Source organism: Coturnix japonica, chromosome 1 (genome assembly GCF_001577835.2).
Source record: "Coturnix japonica isolate 7356 chromosome 1, Coturnix japonica 2.1, whole genome shotgun sequence".
Taxonomy (NCBI): Eukaryota; Metazoa; Chordata; class Aves; order Galliformes; family Phasianidae; genus Coturnix; species Coturnix japonica.
The window spans coordinates 102,171,155-102,179,375 of record NC_029516.1 but is presented as its reverse complement, the minus strand read 5'-3'; the positions used below and the strand labels follow the sequence as shown (position 1 = coordinate 102,179,375).

The following is an 8,221-nucleotide window of genomic DNA, read 5'->3' as shown; positions in this document are numbered from 1 at the left end:
TATCTTTACACTGTGGCTCATTTACTCCACCATGCTAGTTCAGGTCTATCATCCATGGACAAAGTCACTGTGCCTCTAAAACCAAGATTTGTGTTTGTAAATAAAGGTGTTCTTACTAGTGGAGAGGCACCAAGAACACCAAGATAAGTTTTATTGACAGTAGACAATTGTTTTGGCACTTTAAATACATGGCTGGTTGTCCAGAAATCTTTGGTTTGCCTCATCACAGTTACATTCAGTCTCAACTTAAAAACTAAAAAATCCAATGGCGAATAAGCATTAAAATAGTCCACTAGAGTGAAAACACAGTTAAAATTACAAAGATCTATTTTGAGTGTGCAAGACATTAAGCTCTAAAAAGTCTGAGTCTTTTTGAAGCATTTAAACAATATAGGTGAAAAATAGAAATGTGAATGTTCGCCATAGAAACAAAAGTACCTCTATAAGTAACATTTCTCTCTTTCACTAAATTTCTACTAGACTCAAAATTAAAGCACAGCTCATGGCTTAAAACAAACATATTTGAAGGTACAATGCTAGAAGTTTTGGCACAAAGTCTTTGAGGTACCTAAAGTAACTGAAATATTTGAAGCATTTAGGAAGCCTTTCATGCATTGCTAGAACAAACTAATTAATGAGAATATTAAAATATTACAAAAGGCTTACATGTGAAAATGTTACTGAAATGAGAGAAACAAGAACTGTAGATGAGAAGTCGCAATCTGAAATTAAGTGGAAGGATTAATAAACTAAAGATAACAGATTGAGAATGTTGAATAGTTGGAGAAAGATGTCACTTATTCAATATATGAAAGGATAAAAGAATATGTTAATATTTATTGCTCACTAAGGTCAATGCAAATAATAAAACAACGCTTTACTATTAAAAGGTTGGGGCTTTTTGATTGAAGAGCACATTACAGTGCATTTTTATGATCAATACAGTTGCCATCGTTCCCTAGATTTGAATGTATAGCTTTCCAAGGATGGATAAAGTTAAACGTGATGGTGTAGTCGGAACAAGAAGTTACCGACCACTGACAGCTCACAGCTGATTGACAACAAACCCTTAACTGCAAATCTTACAGCTGGAGGTAGCAGAGCATCATAATCTAGGGCACTGCCTGCTCCTGCTCCTGCTCACCTGGAGGTAAAATAGAAAATGGAAGGAGCTGAAAAAAAAAACACATGGTCAAGACAGCAGGTACAGACCATGGAATTTAAATGATGCCTGGGTCTCCCTACCATTCCCCAGTGCAACTGGTCTTGCAGAAAGCTGGGCCTGTGATTGTAGATCCTAAAGAGATTAAATTCTGGGAGCTGCAGTTCCCACAACCCACAGAATCACACAATGTCGGGGATTGGAAGGAACCTCAAAAGATCATCTAGTCCAATCCCCTGCCTTAGCAGGAACACCTAGATTAGGTCACACAGGAATGCATCCAGGCAGGTTTTGAATGTCTCCAGAGAAGGAGACCCCACAACCTCTCTGGGCAGCCTGTTTCAGTGTTCTGTTACCCTCTCCATGAAAAAGTTTTTTCTCATATTTCTGTGGAACCTCCTATTTTGCAGCTTGTACCCATTTCTTCTTGTCCCATCACCAGATGTCGTTGAGAAGAGCCTGGCTCCATCCTCCTGACACATAACCTTTACAGATTTATAAACGTTAATGAGGTCACCTCTCAGTCCTCCAAACTAAAGAGATCCAGCCTCCTTACCCTTTGCTCACAAGGGAGATGCTCCACTCCCTTCACCATCTTTGTGGCTCAACAACAAAGCCAAGATGCTGCTGTTGAAGTTAATGAGTTGGTTTCAGAGCTGGAAATCAGGTTTTAAGCATTTTGAAGGAAGTCCTTGCCCAGATGTTTTAAAGGTGTTCCACAGCAATCACAGAGAGTAAGTGAGGTACTATGATAGTGGCACCCTCTCAAGGATCCATAAAAGCCTGATATTCAGGAACAGGTGATTCACCACCTGGCTGCAGCCACCTGTGGGCAGACAGGCCCTGACTCTGTCAAATACTGTGTAAACAGCAAAGGGGGTAAAACTCTCAGTATCCTATTACATTCAGCTGAAAGAGACTGGGGAGTACACTCTACCTTTACAGTTTTCCATCCTGTCACTAATATGCAGGGACAGGGTGCATAGCCTTTTTCTATTGCAATTGGGCAGCCTGCATTCAAACACAAGGGGTTACGTAATTCATTTAGTCACTGTGAAAAAGGGTTATTCTTTGTAGCTAGGCTGTGCTTTGCTCGCAGTGAGTCATTTTTTAGGAGGAGAGATCATATGCATTGTTAAAAATAAGCTTTTGAAAACAGCAGTTCTTTTATGCCAACTGTGTCCTGTTTAGATCAGCAGATTAAACAAACCCAAAGCTGAAATTCAGCGCAAGTTGAAGTTTCTCAGCAAATCAAAAATGAAAAGGGACAGCATTTGTTTTGTAACTCCCTAGAAGGAGAGCGTAGCAAACAAAAGGCAAAGAGATGACCATCAAGTATCTATATTGACTCATCTTCAAATGAGAAAAGAAGCCAATTTCCAAACAGCATGGACTTAAGGAAAATAAAAGGTTTGTCTTTAATTTTTCAGGCCATCCTGACATTATCTGTTGAGTAATCAGAAACTGCAGCATAGAGTGAGGTTGCTGTAACAGGGTATAAAAAATCAAAGTGAAGCAGCTCTTTCCTCTGCTTGTGCTTGCTCTTTATCTCTGTTGCCTAGTAAAACTAATTATTCCATCCTCTATATGATCCTTTAGACATTTTCTGTTAGCTATAACCCTCAGTGCTACCTATGACCACCTTATCTATCTTCACATCTCTTAGATCTGTCATCTATGAATAACTGTTTTCTGTTTACCTTTCTCAAACTGATTTGCTTTCTGCCTGAGTTACTCTATGTCTTGTTTCTTCCTTTTTTCTTTTTTCTTTTGCTAGCGGTAAGATCTTCTGTTTGTCTGATTCACCCTTCTGTTTTCCCTTCTCATTCTTTCTCATTGTCATTATTTTGTCAGTTTTCATTTTCATTCTGTGGTTTATCCTGACTGCACAGAGCAGCATCTTTTTGATTAATTCATTTCCTATTTATTTTTAATCTTTCCTTCTCTTTTCTCTTCGTGACTCAGCTGTTGTCTCCCATAGTTTGTCTTTTTATTGTATTCAAAGATATTTTTTGCTTATTCAGCATCAACTACTGGAACTTTCAAAGGGAGTGAATACACATAGATGGCTCTGTGCTGAATAGGATGATGTCAGCCACACAACTTCTGAAAGCACATTTCATTCCAATGACTTGTCAACAGTTAGAAGCCACAAAACAAATTGGCCTTTTATATCTGTAAGATATAGCTCCTGCATTTGTCTCCTGCTATTTGTTTCAATTTTATTCCCCTTAGATCTTGCAATTATATGGGAAATTGATGTAGCTGTTTAAAACAAACACATTGCATGATTCTGCAAAAATAAACAACAACCAATTTAATGGTAGCCAGTGATCATGAAATCACCTCTTTAAGTTAATTAGTAAGTCAACATCATTACATTTTGCAAAGCAATTATGTTTACTTTCAGCTTTGTAAACATCTTTGAAACTTGCAGAAATGTGGATTAATTTCAAAGCAGCATGTCAGCATTGCAAGAGTAACTACTATATGAATGGAGCATGCTGCTGCTTTAATCTCACCTATCAAAAAAGTTACAGTACTGCAAGTATCGTTTAGCAAATGATAGATGTCCTCTTTCTCTTTTCTAGTCGACCTCTTTGATCTTAGTAGGATTTCTTTCGGCTCTAGCATCACATCTTACAGCTTACCTTCCCACTCAGTTCAGTTTTCTGCATATTACCATGATATATGACACTATAAGAGAGAGATGCGAGAGATATGTATGTTTCGTGTCAATTCACAATTGAATGTTTGAGCCTCAGCAGAAAATTAAAAAGAAGATTCAGCCCCAGAATTTCAAGAAAGAATCGCAGCCACTGGTTTGATTTATTAGACAATTGAATGGAGCTTTCCAATTCAATTTCTCATTTAATACTTTTATTATAGTTTATTCATAGATTATTTCCTTTGGAGACAGTATTAGATCTTCTAGTCTGACTTTCATTATAACACAGGCTATTAAACTTTACATAAATACTTTTATAGAGGCCAGTAACTCCTAAAGGAAATCTGAATCATCTTCCGAGAGATATCCACTACTGTTTTTATAACATCAACAATGAAAACCTCCATCTCCTCTGACAGTTGTTCTTGTTGTTTGACAGACTCGCTGTTAACAAAATAGCAAAACAGAAATGTGCCCAATTCTTATTTTGAATATTTTTGGCCATGCAGAATTTGTTGTTTTTGTTAGTTCCCACTGGGAAGCCTTTAGCGCTTAGTACTGCTTTCTTTTGGATGTACTTACACATTCTTATAAGGACGCCTTCTATTTGATAAGCTAAAGTTAAACATAGATCTCAGGATGTACTTTAATACAAAATACTTTAATAATTGGTTATTTCTGATGAACAGTGTCCAGCTTAGCGCTACCCACGTTAACGGTCACGTAGCAAAACTCTGTCAGATATTCTGTGTATTCACTCAGTCACTTAATACATAAGGACTTATGTATATATACTTCACATATGTATATTTCACATTCCTTGTGTTGCTATAATTTCTTTTTGCATCCAGGCACAAACATAAATTAGCAGCGGCTAGAATGTTCCTGAGAAGCATGAGACTAACTGACCAAAAGAAAACTTCCAACCTTCATACTATGTAGGTGAGTAATATAAGTTAGTGAACATAATAATCTAACTTGAGGGCACCAGTACAAAATCTTGCTTGAGAGATTACATAAATATGTGCATAAATATATGTATATATATTGTTCAAAGGCACCAACAGTTTGAATGACAGAGTAATACCACGGAAGAAGTGGTGTTTAAAGACGCTGTTTCAGTGATGCAATGATGTCTGATACAGTGAAATATTTTCTTCAACATTTAAGTCACTTCTGTGATTCTTCTCCCCTCTTTTCTTTAAATTGTCTTACAAAATGTGGAAACCACATCTGCACACACCGGAAATTTTGTGTAGAGAGGTAAAATTGCCCTCACATTCCCTATATATAGCTCTTGATTTTAAACACTGTAAAAATTTTGTTATAGCAGATAACACAAGGAAATTAAAACCTCCCATTGTTTTCCAGGATCCAGATTCTGTCCTGTTAATTAAAGTCTACCATCTTATTCCTCATCTTTGTCCTTCTGTGTTTTGATGAGCTCAGCATTCTCCCTCGCAATCCAGAATACTCTGCTTTGTTGATTAGGGTTTGTTTGTTTGATTGATTGATTTTTGCATTCATTGCCTCTTTGGACCATTCGCAAATGTTAACACCACTGATTTTATTGTTATTTATTTCTAATAGTGTTGATGAAGAACACAGGGCTGATGAAAATGCAGCTGACTAAGAACTAGGACTACTCTCTAGAGACCTTTCCTAAAAATGCTATCATCAGTAATAACTCCCTGCTGATAAGTTCTTTTGAGACCTCTGAGACAGCTCTTAATCCATTTAAGGATGTACTTTACTGATACTGCATATCCTTATACTTTTATCAACGTGTCATATATAGCGAATCAAATGCTACGTATTCCCTTCAACAATAACTGTAATAAATGAAAGCCTGTTTTTCATAAAAATCTTACTAAGCTTATTTATAAATGATATTAATATTGTGTATTAATTATAAATCTTCCATTTTATATTTTGTCAAGAGAATCCTTATAATTTCTCCACCATTTTGCTATGAACTGGTGTTACCTAGAGCATTTCTTTTGACCTGCTCATCCCTCTTGGCTTCTTGGATATTCACAAAATACCAGTATGGTTTTAATCTTCAGAATTATCCATATGCAAAGAGTTACTCAGACCTGACATTTGCAGGAGACAACCCTAAAAGTCACCGATTTTAGCACTCTGGGGTGTGAGCTATCTCGGCTTGTCAGCAGGAAATTTTCTCCAGCTAATATGTCATTTAAAATCCACATTAGCTACTAATGGTGCAATTCATCTCACCTAAATTCTTCTAAAATTAGTTGTCTAAATTACCTAGGATGCCCTCAATAGAGAAAGAAAGATTAGATCCTACACAGACCTAATTGATTCCATCTATCCTGATATAACTTGAAGAGAATCAGAAAAATTTATATATATATCTGTAACGTATTTAAATATAAAAATATTGATAATAATAGGTGAAAAAACATCACATAGATTCATATATTGTAAAACTTTGTGTAAAGAGAATTTTCAGGAACCCTAAAACAAATATGAGGGTGAGGCCAAACAAACACCAGTTTTGCTTTTAAGGACTATTGTCTTCATGTCTGCTAAAGAAAACTAAGTGTGTTCCATGGGAGCTAGACAAATGGTTGCATAACTTATTACACATACAGAATTAAACAAGTACAGACATCTTACAGCCCAGAAGGCCAGCTGTATCCTGGGTTGCATCAAGAAGAGCATGACCAGCAGGTCAAGGGAGGTGATTCTGCTCTTGTGAGACCCCACCTGGAGTACTGCATCCAGTTCTGGGGCCCCCAAAAGAAGAAGGACATGGAGCTGTTGGAGCAGATACAGAGGAGGGCCACAAAGACAATCCGACAGCTGGAGCACCTCCCCTGTGAGGACAGGCTGACAGAGCTGGGACCCTTCAGCCTGGAGAAGGCTCTGGGGGGACCTTATGTGAAAGTGGCCTTCCAGTACCTGCAAAGAAAGTTAGGGAGGGAATTTTCATAAGGGCATGTAGTGATAGGATGAGGGGAAATGGTTTTTAAAAAGAGTGAGGGTAGATTTAGACTAGATATTAAGAAATTCTTTATTGTGAGGGTGTTGAGACACTGGAACAGGTTGCCCAGAAAGGAATGTGGATGCCCCCTCCCTGGAAGCATTCAGTGCCTGGCTTGGCTGGGGCTTTGAGCAACCTGGTCTAGAGAGAGGTGTCTCTGCCTATGGCAGAGGAGTTGGAAATAGATGATCTTACAGGTCCCCTCCAATGCAAATCATTCTGTGATTCTGTGAATTATATAAGCTGTTCCTGACTTCATGGAGGACACTAGTTTGGAAAAGAGGGAATAAGCTAAACCAAAAATTGAGGCATGGGCTGTTGTTTAGATTACACTACAAAATAAAAGGAAACATCATAAAGATTTCCTTTTTTAAAAAAATCAACTGAAAAATAAATTATCTGTAAAACTGGATATGGTACAAATCACAGTTGAAGCGGAATTAGATGCCTCTCAGCTTAAAGCAATAGCAAAGGAACAAGAGGCCTCAGCAGGAAAGCTGGTGTGAAGTTGCAATAATTGCCTGTATCTGTCTTGTCTTTTGCGTCCAAATTGAATTAAATTTTTATGATACTTTTGTTGAATTTAGTAGTCTGGTGATGGCGAGATGATTTTTCACTTTTAAACACTTCAGAGCATTTCTACAAGTGCTATGTGCTCCTAAAACAATACCTTATATTTTGTTAATGAGGTTGAAAATTTTCAGAATTTCAGCTATGATAAACAAGTATTTACTCCCATTTGTGTTGGTCTGCATTGTATGTTACTCCACTGGCAGAACAAGGGGAAATGGATTTAAGCTGAAAGAGGGAAGATTTAGGTTGGATTTTAGGGGGAGGTTCTTTACTAGGAGAGTGGTTAGGCCCTGGAACAGGCTGCCCAGGGAGGTTGTGGATGCCCCGTCCTTGGAGGTGTTCAAGACCAGGTTGGACGGGGCCCTGGGCAACCTGATCTAGTAAATGTGTATGTTTGGTGGCCCTGCCAGGCAGGGGGGTTGGAACTACATGATCCTTGAGGTCCCTTCCAACCCGGGTCATTCTGTGTTTCTGTGTGATTCTGTCCCTTCCAACCCAGGTCATTCTGTGATTCTGTATGATTCTGTGATTCTGTGATCTGTGATGCTAAGTCCATCCAGTTTGCACAAATCCATGGGTTTCTTGTATAAACTTCTGAAACAGTATCTCCTATTTCCCACTACCATTCTTGTTTGTGACTATTATCACAATAGCTACAATGTCAGCTACGCAGCTGTTTCTCTACCTCAGCAACCATCACTCCATAACAACTTCATCTAACATTTAGAGAATAGGTGTATTCATGTGGAGATCAAGTCGAAGTGTACCAGAGCTCATCCTCACAGACCATCTTCATCTGCTCACT

The 8,221-nt window shown here is 38.0% G+C and overlaps 1 long non-coding RNA gene across 1 annotated transcript; it reads left to right on the top strand.

The window, feature by feature from the left end:
* The first annotated feature begins 2,255 nt into the window (after positions 1-2,255).
* Positions 2,256-6,553, top strand: LOC107324745. The gene is made up of 3 exons (XR_001559549.2): positions 2,256-2,572; positions 4,682-4,772; positions 5,421-6,553. It is a non-coding gene; the product is annotated as an uncharacterized LOC107324745 (long non-coding RNA).
* Positions 6,554-8,221: the final 1,668 nt, after the last annotated feature.